The sequence below is a fragment of the Narcine bancroftii genome, chromosome 2 (assembly GCF_036971445.1).
Source record: "Narcine bancroftii isolate sNarBan1 chromosome 2, sNarBan1.hap1, whole genome shotgun sequence".
Classification (NCBI taxonomy): domain Eukaryota; kingdom Metazoa; phylum Chordata; class Chondrichthyes; order Torpediniformes; family Narcinidae; genus Narcine; species Narcine bancroftii.
In genome coordinates, this window is record NC_091470.1 from 286310832 (window position 1) to 286329727 (window position 18896).

At 43.2% G+C, this 18896-nt stretch overlaps 1 protein-coding gene and 1 long non-coding RNA gene across 13 annotated transcripts in view; one reads left to right on the forward strand and one right to left on the reverse strand.

The window, feature by feature from the left end:
- LOC138755367 (uncharacterized) overlaps window positions 1-6460 on the reverse strand; it is a 31544-nt gene extending 25084 nt beyond the window's left edge. For all 4 annotated transcript variants that reach the window (XR_011352229.1, XR_011352228.1, XR_011352227.1 and 1 more), the window contains exon 1: window positions 6325-6460. This is a non-coding gene — a long non-coding RNA (uncharacterized lncRNA). The remainder of the gene's footprint in view (window positions 1-6324) is intronic.
- stau2 (staufen double-stranded RNA binding protein 2) overlaps window positions 1-18896 on the forward strand; it is a 327674-nt gene that overhangs the window by 259176 nt on the left and 49602 nt on the right. The gene's annotated exons all lie outside the window — the stretch shown is intronic.

Here is an 18896-nt window from a genome sequence, read left to right on the forward strand (position 1 = left end):
CAGGATGGTCTGCAGCATCTGTGACGAAGGCATGAGAAAGACACTGCTGTGTGATAATGAACTACGGTCACAGGGCCATCTTCATGTGTCTGGCTTACGAAACCACGGAAGAGAACAGCAGAAAGCTAGCCCCTCCGCAGCAGCAAGGCACAAGCATAGATGTAGTTCAGACGGGACCTGCGAACTGGCAGTAGCTGGAAGCCAGAAGAAGATGAAGCCAACCAACCCCTACTACACTCTCACCCAACCAAACCCTACAACACTCTCTCCCAACCAAGCCCTACTACACTCTCACCCAGGACAGAGTGTGGCAACTGAGGCGGCAATCATGTGGCAAGACGAGAGATGTGCCTGGCGTTCGGCCAGCAGGGCAGAGCCTGCCGGAAATGGAACCATTTCAGCAGATGCTGTCGAGCTAGGCAGCAACTCACCCCGAGACCCAGATACAGAAGGATGATTAACCAGTTGGAATCTGAGCAAGGACAAACCAACTCGGATGACGAGTATTACGTAGATGGATTGACTCTGCAGACGGCAGGAGACCCAACAAGAATCAGAAGTAATAACAAAGCATTTGTAACAATGAAGATCAATGGTAAAGCAACAGACATGAAAGTTGACACTGGAGCCTAGTGCAATGTCATGTCACGAAGAACAATCAACCTACTGAGGAGGTCAGAACAGGTCATACTGTGCTCCAAGTCCACAAGTATAATGGCATAGAGGGGCAGCAAATCAGAACCGACGGCACAGTGCAACTGCGGTGCTACATTCAAGGACAGCTGCACACACTAACTTTTTTCATAGTCCAAGAAAACGTTCTGCCTCTGCTGGGCCTCAGCACAAGCATGGACGTAGGTCTTATTTCGTTCAGCAAAGATTTACCAGGTAAATCCGGCCAAAGATGATCTGACGCACAGAATCTTTTCTAAGTACAATGACCTTTTTAACGGAAGAACTGGAAAAACTGCCAGTGACATACTCCGTGTGGCTCGACCCAGAAGTGAGGCCCGTGGTTCATCCAGCATGCTGTATACTGATAATAATGAAGGACAGGGTTAAGGCCGAGCTGGACAGGATACCCCAGTCTTTGAGTCCACCGAATGGGTGTCCTCCATGGTGGCTGGTAAGAAAAATGATAGACAGAAGATCCAGATCTGCATCAACCCAAAAGACCTCAATTCAGGTTTAAAACTACCACACCATCCAATGCGTACAGTGGAGGAAGTTGCTTTGCAGATGGCTGACGCAATGTTTTTTTTTGGTTTTGGACGCAAATAATTCCTCTGACAAATCATACTTGATTACAAGTCATTCACTGCTGACTACATTCAGTACGAGTTTTGGCCGATACAGATCCCTGCAAATGCCATTTGGAATTAATTCAGGCAGCGAAGTATTTCAAAGATTAATAGAGCAAATCTTTTCAGGGTATCCCTGTGTCATCATTGTTGATGACGTATTCGTTGGTGGCAAAGACTTGGAAGAATATGACTCAGATTTTAAAAAGGTACATGACAAAGCCCGGTGGGTTAATCTTAAACTCAACCCCCATAAGTGCAAGTTTCAGCTAAACTAGGTCAGTTATGTAGGCCATGTTTCCACAGGAGAAGGCCTGAAGGCAGACCCTTCAAAGACCAGAGCAATCAATGAAATGCTGGTACCGACAACGTGACAGCGCTACAACAGGATTACGGGGAATGATGCTCAGGCTTCAGAAATACAATGTGACTTTAGCTTACAAGTGCAGAAAAGAAATGTACTTAGCTGATCCACTATCTCGTGCTCCCAGAAAATGCATGATCCAACAAGCTGAAGAAGAGGACACATTTGATATATTGACAGTAATGCACATCTCCTCCTCCTGGTTGGATGAACTGAGACAGCACACGGCTCAGGACCCTGAGCATTTTTATCAAGAGCGACTGGCCTGACAAGCAGTGCAGCCGACCATCTGAAATGCAACCCTACTTCCCATTCTGGGATGAATTACTCATCGATGATGGAATCATAATGAATGGCCTGAGAGCAGCAGTTCAGAGTTCACTGCAAAATATTTATTTCGACATTCTGCACAGAGGGCTCCCAAGGGCAGAAGCAACTGAACACAGGGCTAGAGACATAGTTTTTTTAGGGCACGGATGACTGAGAACATAGACCAGGAGATACAAGCTTGCACGGTGTGCAATACCAACAGAAAAAGATGCTGCCATTTTACACAATGCTGGACCTCCCCTGGTCAACCATGGTCAACATTATTTGGTTCTTGTTGATTCATTCTTTGGATGCTTTGATATAGACTTTTTACCCGACATCACCTCATCGGCAGTCATTATCAAGTTAAAGAGACACTTTTCAGTGCATGGGGGCCCCCCCACACTCTACTGTTGGACAATGGCACCCAGTTCATCAGTGAGAAATTCTGGCACTTTACAGCAACATGGAATTTCAACCACATCACTAGCAGCCCGGAGTACCCACAGTCAAATAGGTTGGCTAAAAGAGCCATGAGGAGTGCGAAGTAACTCATGGAGAGGTCCCACAGGGAAATACGGATGTGTTCCTAAACCTGCTGAACCTAAGGAACATCCCCGGCAACGCCATATTGGGTTCTCTGGTGCAACGACTCATCTCCAGGCAGACATGGAGGACTCCGCCTGTGGCAAGGAGACTCTTGGATCCTCAGCTAAAGAACCTGCAAGAAAATAAATTCCAACTGCTGAACAGGATGCTAATACAAAAAAGGTTCTATGACAGAAACAGCCGACTGCTTATGCCATTAGCAGAAGGGGGCGTCATAAGGATGCAGATTCCACAGAGCTACGACCGTATGGGCATAGTCAAAAGGAGCTGCCAGCAGCCCAGCTCATACCTGGTAAAATCAGAAGGAAGAGTATATTGGAGAAACTGTCATCACATCCTATCAATAAGGGAGCCATCCCCAACTTGAACCATTCCTGCTGAGACTATAAACCAGGATCTGGAACATGAACCCAGGGTAGCCGGAGTTCCATCAGTAACAACCCATGAAACAAATGGCCACAATCCTGAGACCACGGATGACACATCCTTTCAGGCTGAAGCTCCCCAAGCATCCACTTCCACCCACGGCTACGACATAACACGCTTCGGGTGCTCTTGTAAGCCCAACCCAAAATATCGAGATTAAACTGGGATGACTGTTCACTGCTGAACTATAATTATTGTAATGTACGACATCTACATGGATTGTGGTATGTGAAGGGGATGTAGACAGCCGCTCCTACTGGAGCCACTGTACTCAGCTCAACGCAATTGTACATGCGTGAATCCCCACATAGCATGCTAGTTTAAAAAAAAGAAACGGTGCTTGACTGGTGGTGGACGCCTTTTCAAGGAGCTCCCGTTATTTGTCAGAGGTTACCACTTTGTGTTGTCTAGTTATTCGATGTACCAACAAACAGTGGGCAAACTATTGGAGAGGATTCTTAGGGACAGGATTTACGAGTGTGTGGAGAAGCATAGTCTTTTCAGCAATAGTCAGCGTGGTTTTTGGGGGGCAGGTCATGCCTCACGAGCTGAGTTGAGTGTTTTGAGGAAGTGACAAAAGAAACTGATGAAGATAGGGCAGTTGATGTGGTGTATATGGATTTTAATAAGGCACTTGACAGGCACCCCCATGGTAGGCTCACTCAGAAAGACATGCAGAAATTGAGAGACAAGGAGGAAATTGCGGAACTTCCTCAGCCTGCTAAGAAAGTAGAGATGTTGGTGAAATTTATTGACCGTTATCTCCACCTGCATTGCAAATACAGTACAACTCCGATTATCCAAAAAGATTGGGACCGGGCTGGTTTTTGATAAACTTCTTTTTTGGAGAACAGGTCATTTTTTAAAAACTGCCTAGTAGCAACAGCAAATCACTTGTAACAGTGTTTACAGAACAACAAACAACAAGGGAAGGCTTTTTAAGCATTTAAATAACATTTAATCTCACCCCCCCAAAAAAATGGCTGGCCTCCACCGTTCACCAAAACGAACCCACCGAGGCTGCGCCTGTATGCAAGCTTCATACGTATGTAAATACCATAGCTTTGACAAATTACCATCTGGTTAACCATGACATGTAAATATACTGCCAGGATTACCTGAACTCTAAGCATAGTTAAGGAGCAGAATCGAGCATGGCTTCAGCTTTGCACATAGCATTTATTAAATTTAGAATGTGCAGGTTAATCCATGACTACATTTCAAATCCCAACCACACTGCAGCTTCCAGCAGGTACCTTTAATGTCCAAGTACTGCTGCAAGGCTCAGACTTCTGGCTTACGGCCCCAGACTGCTGGTATTTTAGCACTACATGACAAGTGTGCTAAGTGCACAATGTGTCCTCCAACAGCATCCTGGGATTAGCCTCAAGTTGATAGCTTTCATGAAGCCAATATTCTGCTTCTCGCCCACCTACCAAACAGCAGTTTATTTTGGTCTGGATTTTACTTTTGGCTTGTAACCAGTGGATAATGTCCCTGGAGAGAGCAGGTACGTTGGGGAGCATTTATAAATGAGGAGCTGGTTTTGTATTTAGTAATATCACAGAAAGAGGCTACATTGGTTCAACACACAAAATGCTGGAGGAACTCAGCAGATGGCAATAGATACTGGTGCTCCCTGACTTGTGACCTTTGTATATACGACCAAATTTATTTTTAAATATAAGAAAAAATATAAAATTTTCACGGTTTATGTTGCATTTGACAAACTATAACAAGGATACAGGGCATGCAAGAGCCAAAATGTGAGTACTTGTTAGTTGGCGTCCCAGGGTCCATAGGCTGGGTGCGGCCATCTTGATTACTGTGCGCATGCGTGAGTCTTCGGTTGGCTCAAGCACGGTGGGTTTGCACATTGGAGTTCGGTTGGCGCATGCGCAAGAGTTAAGGGCATGAATTCAATATTGTCACGCATACACCAACCAAACTCCAGTACGTGAACCCACCGCTCATGCGCAAAGGAATCAAAATGGATGTACCTAACCTACGGACACCGGGATGCCGACTCACAAGGTAAATATGCAGTACTGACATATGTCCATTCCAAAATACAACCGATCATCCAGAATATGGACATATGTCAGGGAGTACCTGTAGTTAATATTTTGGGCTGAAACCCTTCATCTGGAAGGAATGTGCAGGCACCTGGGCTATAATGGTGTCCTTATCCCTTCCTCCTGTTCTGCACCTCTGATGGAAGTGACAAGGCCTGTCAGCTTACAGCTGACCAGTATATGCAAGTCTCAGCATGAACTGTGCTGCATTGTGTGGGCTCCTTCAGACACAACAGTTGTTTCAGCTCATCGGTTGAGTGCTCTCCACATTTTGTGTGGCATCATGGCTCTAGTATGCGGTGGGTATGGATTATGCACCATCTCAATGATGATGTAATCAGCCTGCATCATATAATATGGACCCACCTGAAATGGCGAGAGCACAGATTACCATAGAACAAGATCACAAGATAAAGGAGTCTACTCTGTATAACAATGAAGGCATCATGTCTGCAGGGTGCATTGACCTGCATGATACACACCAGCTGGATATATACAGGGGTCTTTGAGGATAGAGGCTGCTTTTTTATGACACCATCTCTTGTAGATGTCCTTGATGGAGTGAAGTCTGGTGCCTGTGATGTCACAGGCCGAGTTAACAATCCTCCGGAGTTTTTTTTTGTCCTGAGACAGTGATGCAACCAGCCAGAATGCTCTCCATGGTCCACCTATAGAAGTTTACGAGTTTTCAATGAGATACTGAATCTCCTCAAGTACCTCACAAAGTATAGTCACTTGCAATCCTTCTTCATGATTGCATCGACATGGAGGCTCCAGATTAGATCCTTGGAGATGTTGACGCCCAGGAATTTGAATTTCTTGAACTTCTCCACTTCTTAGTCCTCGATAAGGACTGGTTCATATTCCCTTGACTTCCTCCTGAAGTCCACAGTCATCTCCTTGGCTTTGCTAACCTTGTGCGCAAGGTTGTTTGGCATGAAACCAGTCAATGAGCTGATCTATACACTTCCTCATTGATGTTTATGATTCTGGCAGCAAACTTGTAGATGGCATGGGAATTGTGCCTGGCCACAGTCATGGGTATATAATATGTAGGGCAGTGGGTTAAGCACACATCCTTGAGGTGCACCTTTGTTGATTATCAGTGAGGAGGAGACTACCAACCGCGATAGTTTAGAAAGACAGTGCGGTAGGCACAGCACTACAGTAGATAAGAATAAATTACAACAGTCCCATGGGCATGCACCACTATAACTCCCCACCATTTAACAGCACACACCTTACAATGGTAATGGTCTCTCCAGTGTCACCCACAACTTGCCTCCTGGAGGGAGCTGCAGTTCATTTCTTGAGGAAAAGAAGAAGAGCTGCATCACATGTTGGACTTTATAAAGCAGCCAGCTGGAGAGGCTGGCTAAGGTACACCCAAAATAGGCAAGGTCATTTGTGGGGGGTGGGGGGGGGGACAACAATGGGAAGATGTGTGCTATTAAAGGAGCCAATAGCAAGGTGTGTGCTCACCTGTGGGCAGGCTCAGCCTTGATTGGCAGGTAAGGGGACTTCTGACTTGCCTGGTTAGATGATCCTCCAGGACCAAGCACATGGAACTTGTGTGGAGCAGTTTCCTGTCTGACCAATTGGATAATCCTTAAGTGTATAACTGTTCCCTAGCACCCCAGCTACAAGTGCCTTCTGTTGAGAGCCCTTCTTTCCTCCTCCTTCCCTTCCTCACCTCTTCTTGCTCTGCATCCTTTCTGCTCAGACTCCAAAAATATTCTATACTCTAACAATTAAGGATTGCAACTTTGAGTTGGAGTAGCAGGCTTGAAATAAAGCAAAGTCACTTAATGTTTCCCACAGGAGATAGCTATGCATTCCCATGGACCATAGTAATGTGGCAGTCAGTGTAACAATCTAGGCATCAGCTGCCATCTTGGAATTAATTTTTCCGATTCAGATTTAATGTCAGAATACATACATGACATCACATACAACGCGAGGCAGAATTACCACTTATTGGCAGTGCAAAAAACAACTGTACATAGTGTGTACATGTAAACAAATAAAGAATTGTAAACAGATAATGAATGTAAATAAACTGAGCAAAAGTAAGAATCTTTAAATGAGTCCCTAATTGAGTGTATCATTGAGGAGTCTGATGGTTGATGGTTAGCAGGTGTTCCTGAACCTGGTGGTTCATGTTTTGTGGCTCCGATATCGCTTTCCTGATGGCACCAGCAAGAACAGAGCATGTGCTGGGTGGTGTGGATCCTTGATGATTGCTGCTGCCCTCCAACAACTGCATTCCCTGTAGATGTTCTTGATAGTGGGGAGGGTTTTGCCTGTGATGTCCTGAGTTGCGTCACTACCTTTTGGAGGGCTTTACACTCATGAATATTGGTGTCTCCATACCAGACCCTCATGCAGCCAGTCAGCACACTTTGCACCACATATATGTAGAAATTTTCAAGGTTCCTGGTGTCATTACCAAACCTCTGCAAACTCCTGAGGAAGTAGAGGTGCTGACATGCTTTCTTCATGGTGTGTTGTGTCCTGGAAAGATCCTCTGAGTTGGTCACTTCCAAGAACTTAAATTTGCTCACCCTCTCCACCTCTGAACCCCAATAATTACTGGATTCTATACCTCTGGTTTTCCCTTCCTGAAGTCAACAATCAACTCCTAGCTTTTGGTTTCATTGAGTGCAAGGTTGTTGTTGGTGCACCATTCAGCCAAGTTTTCAATCTCCATCCTGTATCTCACCGGCTTTTTTTGTACAAGCCACCACCTGCAAATTTGTCATACCAAGCTACACAGTAGCTGCAAAAGATGTTGTATTGTGGACGGTTGTGCCTTTCACATGACACCTCTGCCCATGACCTGGTTGAAGGCACAGCACCTGCCAATCAAGGTTTGGCTCTTCCCCACACATTAGTACACACCTGACCATTGGCCCCTTTAAGCACCCTTGTACTTGGGTCTATGGCCTTTGTAATCAATGAGACCTTGCTGGCACCGATACTATATAAGGCACCACATGCACTTGCCTCTTCCTCTTTGCAATCTCCGAGGGACCACCCTGGTTCAGTCCAGGCTGTGTACCGTGGAATGGTGCTGGAGAAATCGTTTTGTAAGGTGTGCACTGGTAAAGGGTTTAGAGCATCTTAGTGTCCCAAGTAGCATTGAGCCATGCCTGTACTGAATCACGGGATGGCGGGTATCCTATTGTTTATTTTCCTTGCTTGTATGTAATAACACTGTGTACTCTAGTTCGTTGCCTTATCCCTGCTGTGATCTTCCCACACAAGTCTTCTGTAAACAAAGTCACTTACCTGCCAGACTGTCTTCAGAGACTTTGCTTTTGAGTCCCATCAAATCTGTTCCCTCATTCACAACAGATATTAAAGAATTTTTATATTTTATTTGCAGCCCACATGTTCCAGCATACTTGAGTTAAGAAAAGGAGAGTTGGCCAGATAATAAAGGATGGAATAAAAACTGCAGAGAAAAGAAAACCAAGGTGGAAAATCTATTTTGGTAGAAAAAATGCAAATCAAGGGGCAGAGGCCATTTGTGGTGGAAGTTTAAATATCAAGCAATATCTTTTTTCTTTCGCTTGGCTTCGCGGACGAAGATGTCCACGTCAGCTGCAGGCTCGTTTGTGGCTGACAAGTCCGATGCGGGACAGGCAGACACGTTTGCAGCGGTTGCAGGGGAAAATTGGTTGGTTGGGTTTTTCCTCCTTTGTCTTTTGTCAGTGAGGTGGGCTCTGCGGTCTTCTTCAAAGGAGGTTGCTGCCCACCGAACTGTGAGACGCCAAGATGCACGGTTTGAGGCGATATCAGCCCACTGGCGGTGGTCAATGTGGCAGGCACAAAGAGATTTCCTTAGGCAGTCCTTGTACCTTTTCTTTGGTGCACCTCTGTCACGGTGGCCAGTGGAGAGCTCACCATATAACACGATCTTGGGAAGGCGATGGTCCTCCATTCTGGAGTCGTGACCTACCCAGCGCAGTTGGATCTTCACCAGTGTGGATTCGATGCTGTCGGCCTCTGCCATCTCAAGTACTTCGATGTTAGGGATGAAGTCGCTCCAATGAATGATGAGGATGGAGCGGAGACAACGCTGGTGGAAGCGTCCTAGGAGCCGTAGGTGATGCCGGTAGAGGACCCATGATTCGGAGCCGAACAGGAGTGTGGGCATGACAACGGCTCTGTGTACGCTAATCTTTGTGAGGTTTTTCAGTTGGTTGTTTTTCCAGACTCTTTTGTGTAGTCTTCCAAAGGTGCTATTTGCCTTGGCGAGTCTGTTATCTATCTCGTTGTCGATCCTTGCATCCGATGAAATGGTGCAGCCGAGATAGGTAAACTGGTTGACCGTTTTGAGTTTTGTATGCCCAATGGAGATGTGGGGGGGGGCTGGTAGTCATGGTGGGGAGCTGGCTGATGGAGGACCTCAGTTTTCTTCAGGCTGACTTCCAGGCCAAACATTTTGGCAGTTTCCGCAAAACAGGACGTCAAGAGCTGAAGAGCTGGCTCTGAATGGGAAACTAAAGCAGCATTATCTGCAAAGAGTAGTTCACGGACAAGTTGCTCTTGTGTCTTGGTGTGAGCTTGCAGGCGCCTCAGATTGAAGAGACTGCCATCCGTGCAGTACCGGATGTAAATATGGTCCGACCTAGGAGGGGAGGCAGGCCCCTCCAGCCCGGGTAAGAAACCTGCATAGGAGAAGGCCACTCCGATATAAAACCTACGACCCAAGGACCTCGCTGCCACGTCCCAGCTTGCTTGGCCACGGTACACGAACCATGGGATCAAGCAATATATAAATTAGCAAATTGGAGGTGTGCATGACAAACATAATTCCACAATCTGGGTGAATTAAGTCATTTTTGGATTGCACAACCTAAATTTGGAGTTCTTCTTTCTTCTTTGGCTTGGCTTTGCGGACGAAGATTTATGGAGGGGGTAAATGTCCACGTCAGCTGCTGGCTCGTTTGTGGCTGACAAGTCCGAAGCGGGACAGGCAGACGCGGTTGCAGGGGAAAATTGGTTGGTTGGGTGTTGGGTTTTTCCTCCTTTGCCTTTTGTCAGTGAGTTGGGCTCTGCTTTCTTCTTCAAAGGTGGTTGCTGCCCGCCAAACTGTGAGGCGCCAAGATGCACGGTTTGAGGCGATATCAGCCCACTGACAGTGGTCAATGTGGCAGGCACCAAGAGATTTCTTTAAGCAGTCCTTATACCTTTTCTTTGGTGCACCTCTGTCACGGTGGCCAGTGGAGAGCTCGCCATATAACACGATCTTGGGAAGGCGATGGTCCTCCATTCTGGAGACGTGACCCACCCAGCGCAGCTGGATCGACAGCAACCTAAATTTGGAGTAATCAATTCATGAAATGCACACTACATTTCTCGTATATTTTCTGATGTTGTGCATTGAGGCAGTGTTATTTAACAACCTCATTTTAAAGATCCCTATTGGGAAGGAGAATCAAAAAATGACAAAGCCTTGTACTGAGTTTAAGAGTGATTAAGATAAGCCTGATGTCTAAATACATGGATAGGAGGAGCAAGTTAGTTAGGTAGATTGAGGAATTATGCCAGAGCAACAGTGAACTTTTAAATAACTTACAAATGCATACTCCTTTAATGAATAAAACCTTATGGGAAATGTGATCCAGCCATGTTTTCTGATGTTAAAGAAAGTGTTAGATTGAAGAAAGATGCTTAAATTGTCAACAAAGTGAGCAGAAATTATGATCCTGAAAACAAAATAAATAAGCAAAAAACTATACCACAATGCTCCCTGTGCTGATCACATGCAGAATTTTGCAATCATTGTTTTGTAATAAATATATTTGCATGACAAGGTTAAAAAACAATTTTTAAAATTGTAAATAATTACGCTTAACTGCTTTCTCAAATTATATTGCATTTATCAGTTCGTAAAGGATTTTAGAACAAGAGATAAGGATGTACCTTTTCAATGACAAAGCCTGGACTGATCTCAAACCTTGACCAACTTTGAAGTGGTATAGAACTTCATATAAGCTTTTTATTAGTGAGCCTAGTAATATTTAAATAATACTAATATTTGCAGCCATGCACATTACCCTTGAATAATTTTAAGTTATTTGAACTGCTTTTGTTTTAAATTTGGGAAAAAAACTCATATCCAGTCTCATGAAATAATCTTCAGCACACTTAACATTCCTGTGTTTTATCCCCTGCAATTACCATGTCTCTTTCAGACTTATTTTAGGTTGACGTTATTGATCATGACTGCCTTAATTCACTTTTCATTGGATGTTGTGGTTGCTTTTTTTTTTAATAAGAAATGTTAAGCTGTGTTATGCCTGCTGCAGGGCACACCTATAATAAGCTCATAATCTTTGACTTTAAAAATTCCAGCAATGTGAATAATCTTTTTGTGTTTGAAAACTTGGCCTCAGAAGATGTCTTAAAATTACTGTAGAATCTGGTGTATGTATCGATCACCTAGGGGTTTTATTAAAAGTGATTGGGGTGAAATTTATCTACTGATGTGAATTACATATCTACATATAACAGTAAATCTTCCCAGAATTGGGTTGTGACCTATGATGTGGTTACGTTCCGCTGCTCTGTTGTCTCAGACACGGCCTTCCCTGCCACCATCTGCCAAACGACCCTCCTTCACTGCTGCTGCCAGACAACTCCCACTTGTTGGATGGACTTTTAAAATCTGGACAACACATTTTCCCATACTGTGCATTCTGTCCTAAGTGGGCAACTTGCAGCCGTTCGGGTAGAGAAAAAAAAAATGCTTAATATTTTTAAATTAAGTTTTCCTCAATAGATTATGTTTACACAGATGTATGTGGGTGAGGGAAGGCAACTTCTGCATAAGGATAGCTGTGAGGAATCAGTAGCACCTATTCTGTATCCTGAATGCTTTTACTCCTGCTTGTGTTTATATATTTAAGTGCTATTTTAATTTTAACTTCCTTCAGATTATTCTTCAATATCCTAAGCATACTACTGGATGTTTATCTTTCCCAGCATTGCTTAGGAACATTTACGTAATACCAGTGTGGCTTTGGTTCTTGATTCCTTCCAAGTTTATATCAGGGCAGAATATATTTCAAAAGTAAACCTAATGTAACTTAACATACCTGTATATTTTATAAAATGCTGTCACGTTTTTTATTACAGGCATAAAAACAAATTGCTTGTAAACTAAGCACAAAATCATGATTGTACCTTCATCTACTTTCTTCTTTGCCTCTCTCTTGACTGTTCACTGTTTCCTTTGCCTGTGGATTTATCCCCAGCCTTGTTGACGCTGTTCCAGTCTGATTCCTCCATTGACTGTTAACATTCATCTTTGAGAGCTTCTCGGTCGTTTCTTAAACTTGCTCTCTAACTCCAAGCTCAACTTCCCATTTCCCGTGTGTTTACAGCTAGCAGAGCAGGTTTGAAAATTGAGACTAATTTCAAGTATTTTACCAAGGGGTTGTAATCACCACAATACAGGCCTATTCCTCAGCACAAACTATTTATCCATTAATAGGTTGTTACTATTCCAGAGTTAGAATATAAATGGAGGCTAACCAAACAGCACTATCTCTTCTTAGATACTTCATAGTTTTCTTGTATATTAACTTTAATACGAAGTAAAAGATATTTGCAGGAATGACTGGAGAGATGACATCAGAGAGAAAATTGTATGGGAGCTAGAATGAGAATAATATTTAGTATATAAATAACAAGTTCAATAGTTCTTCAATCAGGGAAGAGTGGGAATCTGGTCAGCAAGGAGGTCAAGGTCAAATACACATTGCAATGGATTTTGTTGTTTTCTTTTTCCCAAATGCTCAGCTTTATTAATGTGGATCAACAGATTGTCCAGCATTTTCTTTTATTAAGTTAGATATTGCTATTCTCATAAAGAGAGGAATGATAATTTCATGTCCTCTTCCTCCCAGTTTGGGTATTTATACCACATGCCGATCAGTGAAGATTTCCTGACCAATCCTCACATACTTATGATATTGTTTCCTTCATTTCACAGATAATTGACTCAAATATCTCCCAGCAACCATCATCCCAAAAATGGCACAGTTGAGAAATGTCACCATAATTCTGCATAAATCAACCAGTGTAAAATTATAATAATTTATGAAGTATTTTTAAAATATTAGTCCGGTCTCTCTTCATTAAATTATTTAATTGTTTGCCCAAAAGACCTCTTCACGTTGGCTGGCATTTTGGGCAAGCATTTGCATAGGCTCACCAAATTTGATGCATATTGGGATGGTTTATCTGGGCAGGACAAATACAGTCAATAGCATGGCCCTGGGAGTGTTGCTGAACAGAGAGATGGTGGTACAAGTACATAGTTCATTATGGTGACACATGTAGATAGGATGGTGTAAAAAAAAAAAAAAGCCTGTAGCATGCTTGCTTTTATTGACTGTGGCATTGAATAGAAGAGTTAGATAATATTACAGTTGTACAAAACATTAGTTAGACCAAACTTGGAATATAGTGTGAATATCTGGTGGCAAAGAGATGATTGAGCTGCAGAGACTGCAGGAAAGATTCACATGGATGTTGTTGATACACAAAAGTGCTGGAGAAACTCAACAGGTCCCCATTGTCCAAAGGAGGCAAAGACATGTGACCAACATTTTGGACCTGATCTTTGACTCTTATGGATGTTGTGGGACCTGCTGAGTTTCACCAGCACTTTTGTGTATTGAAAACAATCGCAGCATCTGCAGAATTTCTTGTTTTACTCACATGGACGTTGCCCGGACTGGAGGACTTGATAGGCTGGGACTGTTTTCTCTGTAGTAAAGGAGGCTGAGAGGTGACCTTAGAGAGATTGATGGTCTTTCTCCAATGGTAAAGGTAATCATTTCAAGAGTGGGCCATGAAAAAGGAGCAGCATTTTCTTCGCATCCATGTTTCCTGTCAAGCTGTAGTATTTTACTGCCGCTGTCTTCACCCTTTTTCCAGCAGTTTAAAGGACAAACATGGTGCCCAGTTAGGTGGATGAGGTTGCAGCCCTGGAGCTGCTATAAAAAATCCAGCCAGTTTTGTGATTTGTAGTGAGTGTGTGTAGACTGAGGTTGTTACTTTAGTTTAACTTGAGTTCACATTGAATCAGCAGATGGGGACTTGAACTGAGGAAGGGATTCCAACAGATATTAGACAAAGAAGTTTAACTAGCTTGACTGGAAAGAAATATCCTTAGGACTATCTTGCAAGAATTATTCATCTGCTCGTTCATTTACTGGTCTGTGGGAATGCAACTCTGTTATGATATAAAAGTGATCTAACTGCCATATCCCCCCATCTCCACCTCTTTCCCACCTTCCCCGAGAGGGGATTGGTTCTCCATTCCTCTCTTGTCTTTCCTCACTACCTTTCCAGACCATAAACTTGCCTGATGTTGTATTTAAAATTGTAATGAACTTCTAACTGCCAAGCACCAACAGTTGCATCTCTCTCCCTAATATCTGCTGGAGAAATTGTCATTCAAACTACTACTCTTCTGACCAGTCTCTCATTAGAACTTCCTGTAAGCATATCCTGTAAGCAACTTTAGTGCTTCCATTCTTATTCACCTATTGCCATTCATCCCTCATCTCTCTGCATGCCAGCACGTCAATTTTAGAATTATTATCTTTGTTTGTGGTAGTAATCGACATGGTTACTTGCAATGTGCCATATTTACTACCAGTGGTGCTGGCATGGTTGCTGCAGCTGGTAGAGTGGGAAAGGTGGCCCCAGGAGTCCTCAGCATTGACTTATGAAGTCTCATAGGAACAGCTCAAACATGAGGAAAAAAAACCTCTTAATTATCACCTACTATCCTCTCTCATGACTACTGAAAGTAAAAATACCAGTGAAAACACTCTGTGACCCTAAATATTCACTCTCTACAACACCTGTAGAGTATGATCTACAAAATACACTGCAATTACTCGTCCTGGATCTTCCCAACCTTCTAATTTCTACGACCAAGTAAAAGAAGGACCAGGAGTTTGTCCAGTCATTGGAAAATAAAATCGATGACCTCAGGGCAAGGCTGCTTTATCAGAGGCAGTTGAGACAAATCTCAGTTATTTGCTGCACCAGGCTAACTGAGAACATACCAGATGCCATGATCTGACCAGAGGTTTACCATTCACAGACTGGACTGGAACGTGGAGTCTTGCAAAGAGAGAGGGGATGGTGTGTGCTTTTTAGTTAATATCCACTGGCGCAAAAAATGTTTGGGTTATGTGAACCTCCTACTCTACTACCTTAGAGCAAATATCGATTAAATATAAACCCTTCTATCTACCCTGAGAGTTCTCATCAATGATTCTCACCGGAGTCTGTATCCCTCCTAAAGCTGATTACAAACACTCACTTGCGGAACTGCATGATGTGCTCAGTAAACAAGAGACAGCCCAGTCCGATGCACTACGAATCAAAGTCAGTGACTTTAACCAACGCTGGCCAATTATCACCAGCATGTAACCTGTTGCACCAGAGGTCCCAGAACACTTGATCACTGCTACACTAAAATAAGGAAGACCTACCGTTCTTTCCCAAGACTGCATTTTGACAGGCCAGATTACCTGGCAGTGTTTCTTCTGCATTCTGCCTAAATACAGACAGAGGCTAAAAAGAGAGACTTCAGAGATCAGAACAGCTAGAAGATGTCCATGGGAGATTGAAGAACGGCTAAAAACTGCCTTGAGTTAGTGTATATCAGTGAATGACTACACCAGGGCCATTAAAGACTTTATCAAAACATCTGTGGATGAGTGTGCCCCCACCAAATCATTCAGGGTTTTCCCCAACCTGAAGCCCTAGATGAACAATGAAATCTGGAAGTTGCTAAGAGCCAGATCACAGCAATTCAAGTTTAGAGCTCCAGAACATTACATCAGGAACAGGTACAGCCTGTGGAAAGCCATCTCCCAGATGAAGTGGAGATTCCAGATGAGAATGGAAACAATAAAGGATATCTGACAGCAATGCTAAACGATATAACCTGCTACAAACCAAGCCTGGTCCAATAGGAGACACTAAAGCTTCACTTCCAAATGAGCTCAATGTCTTCTACTCCTGATTTCACCACTATTTCAAGGAAGAATCACTGTGCCCTCGCACGTCCCCTGATGATCCTCTACTGTCAGTATTTGAAGATGATGTGCAGGTTGCCTTCAGGAGAACGAACCCAAGAAAAGAAAAGCATCCAGTCGGGGCAGAGTACCCGCCAAGTACTGGAAATTTGTGCCAACCAACTAGCCAATGTTTTCATGGATATCTTCAAACTTACACTCCAGCAGGGCATGATACCCAAATGTTTTAAACAGGCCTCAATTGTACCAGTGCCCAAGAAGAGTGTGGTAACCTGCATAAATAACTGTTGACCTGTGGGACTCACATCCACAGTGATGAAGTGTTTTGAGAGGCTGGTGTTGAAGCAAATTGGCTACTGGCTGAGCGGCAACATGGATCCATTCCCATTTACCTACTGCAGCACCGGGTCGATGGCAGAAGCCATCTGGCTCTACACAAAACCTTGGAACACCTGGACAGCAGAGTAGTATACATCAGGATGTTCTTTATTGACTACAGTTTGGCATTCAGCACCATAATCGCTTAAAAACTGATCAACAAACTCCAAGATCTGGGCTTCAATACTTAACTGTGTAATTGGTTCCAGTATTTTCTTACCTCCAGTCCCATTAAGTGAAGATTAGTAAGAACATCTCCCTCAGCACCGGACCACCATCGATTTGCCATACACCTAAGACCGTATGGTTCAGTAGGACAACAGCACCATTTAGAAATTTATAGATGATACCACAATAGAGGGCCGTGTTAAAAGGGGTGATGATGAGTCTGCATACAGGAGGGAGATTGACAAATTGGCTGAATGGTGTATTAACAATAACCTCTCACTCAATGTCACCAAAACCAGGGTGCTGACTGGCTGCATCATGGCCTGGTATGGGGGCACCAATACCTCTGAGTGGAAAGACCTGTAATAGGTAGTGGACGCAGCCCAACGCATCACAGGAAAAACTCTCCCCACCATCGAGAAAATTTATATGAAAAGCTGGGTTCGGGAGCAGTGGCAATCATCAAGGATCCACACCACCCAGGACTTGCTTTGTTTTCACTGCTGCCATCATTAAAGAGATATAGGTGCCACAAGTCTCATATCATTAGATTCAGGAATAATGCTCCCCCTCCACCATCAGACTTCTAAACAGCAAACTCGGTCAGATACTCATCCAAGGGCTCTTAGTTTGCACAATTTTTTTGTAACAGTCAGTTTGTATACATTTCTTTCTTTATTTATATTTCTTTCTTCTCTATACATATCTTTTTTCTTGTGGACACCATCGATTGTAGAAATTTTACCTGGCCCACAGGAAAAAGAATCTCAGGGTTGCATGTAATGTTTGTTATCTGATAGTAAATCTGAACTTGACCATGAACTTGAAACTTGATTTGATGTGAACCACAGCCGCGACACTCTCTCCCTAGTCATATACCAATGAAAGTATGTCGCCAAGTAATCACTGTTGCTCAGTTCTAGATCTCCGTGCTCAGAGCACAGAGTGAGTACCTTCACCAGACTTATTGCATGACTCAAGAAGGTGGCTCCCCCATCATCTTTCCTTGGGCAGGTGAAGATGATGGTCTGGTCAGCAAAGCTAAGATCGCAAAAAAAAAATGGTACTCACCCTCTAATCATAATTCGCTCACTTCTAGAGCACTGCATAGTCCCTGTGTTCGTCATTTTTAGCCTCTTGAACATCCTACATCACTGGAGTTCTTTGGAATTCCCTTCTTAAACCCCTCTGCACTTCTCCTTTAACATGCTTCTTAAAACCCATCGCTTTGATCATGGGTTTTGTTCATTTGACTCAGTACCAGCTTTAATTTCTCAAACCCATCGCTTTGATCATGGGTTTTGTTCATTTGACTCAGTACCAGCTTTAATTTCTCAGTGTTGTTTGTTTCTGAGGAACCAGATTAAAGGTATGATATAAATGCCTGTTATTGATAGGCTGGATCACAGTCAAACCAGACTGTGCATTACACAAGTTTGCATGGCCCATTGATAAACAGAGAACTGCATACAGTTGCAATCGATGTAAGGTTTATTTATTTAAAAATATTAAACCGATTTATTCAATAAAATAAGCATAAATTAAAATAAAACACAACATTTCTAGTTCGATGATTCCAATGAATGGGATGTCGTAGTTATTCTTATCCTTAGCACTGCTCTCGTGAAACCCCACCACTGAGCTCCACCTTTTGTGTCAGTGCTGAAGGGTGGGATGCAGAGCAAGAGATCATAAGAACTGGCCACTGAGTCGCATCACTCATCTGATTTCCATACTGTATTGCTGAATGTATTCTGGCTTGGAGCATTCTCGTCCATTCGATCTCAACCCAAAAAACTCTCATTTAAAAAAAACTATCTAAAACAATGAAAAAACAGACCTTGCAACAATGACACATTCATTCTCCTTCGAAACTGCATGCACTTATGAAGAAAATTTAATGAAGAAATAAATAACATCATATCATACAGTTATAATTGAATAGCAAGTACAAGGCAAGAAAGGTTATAAATGTAACATGTTTGCTCTGTGGCCAGCTTAAAAGGACACGGATTGAAAGAATTCTTGGTCCGGGGGACTGGGGAACCAACTGAAGGTCTAGTCGAGGTAATTACGACAGCTGGTAGCACTGCAGGTGGTCACAGAGCAAGGTATGTAAATAAGAATATAGGAATTTTAAAACTGAAGTAACTTGATCACATGCAGTTGAATACTTCAGTGCAGA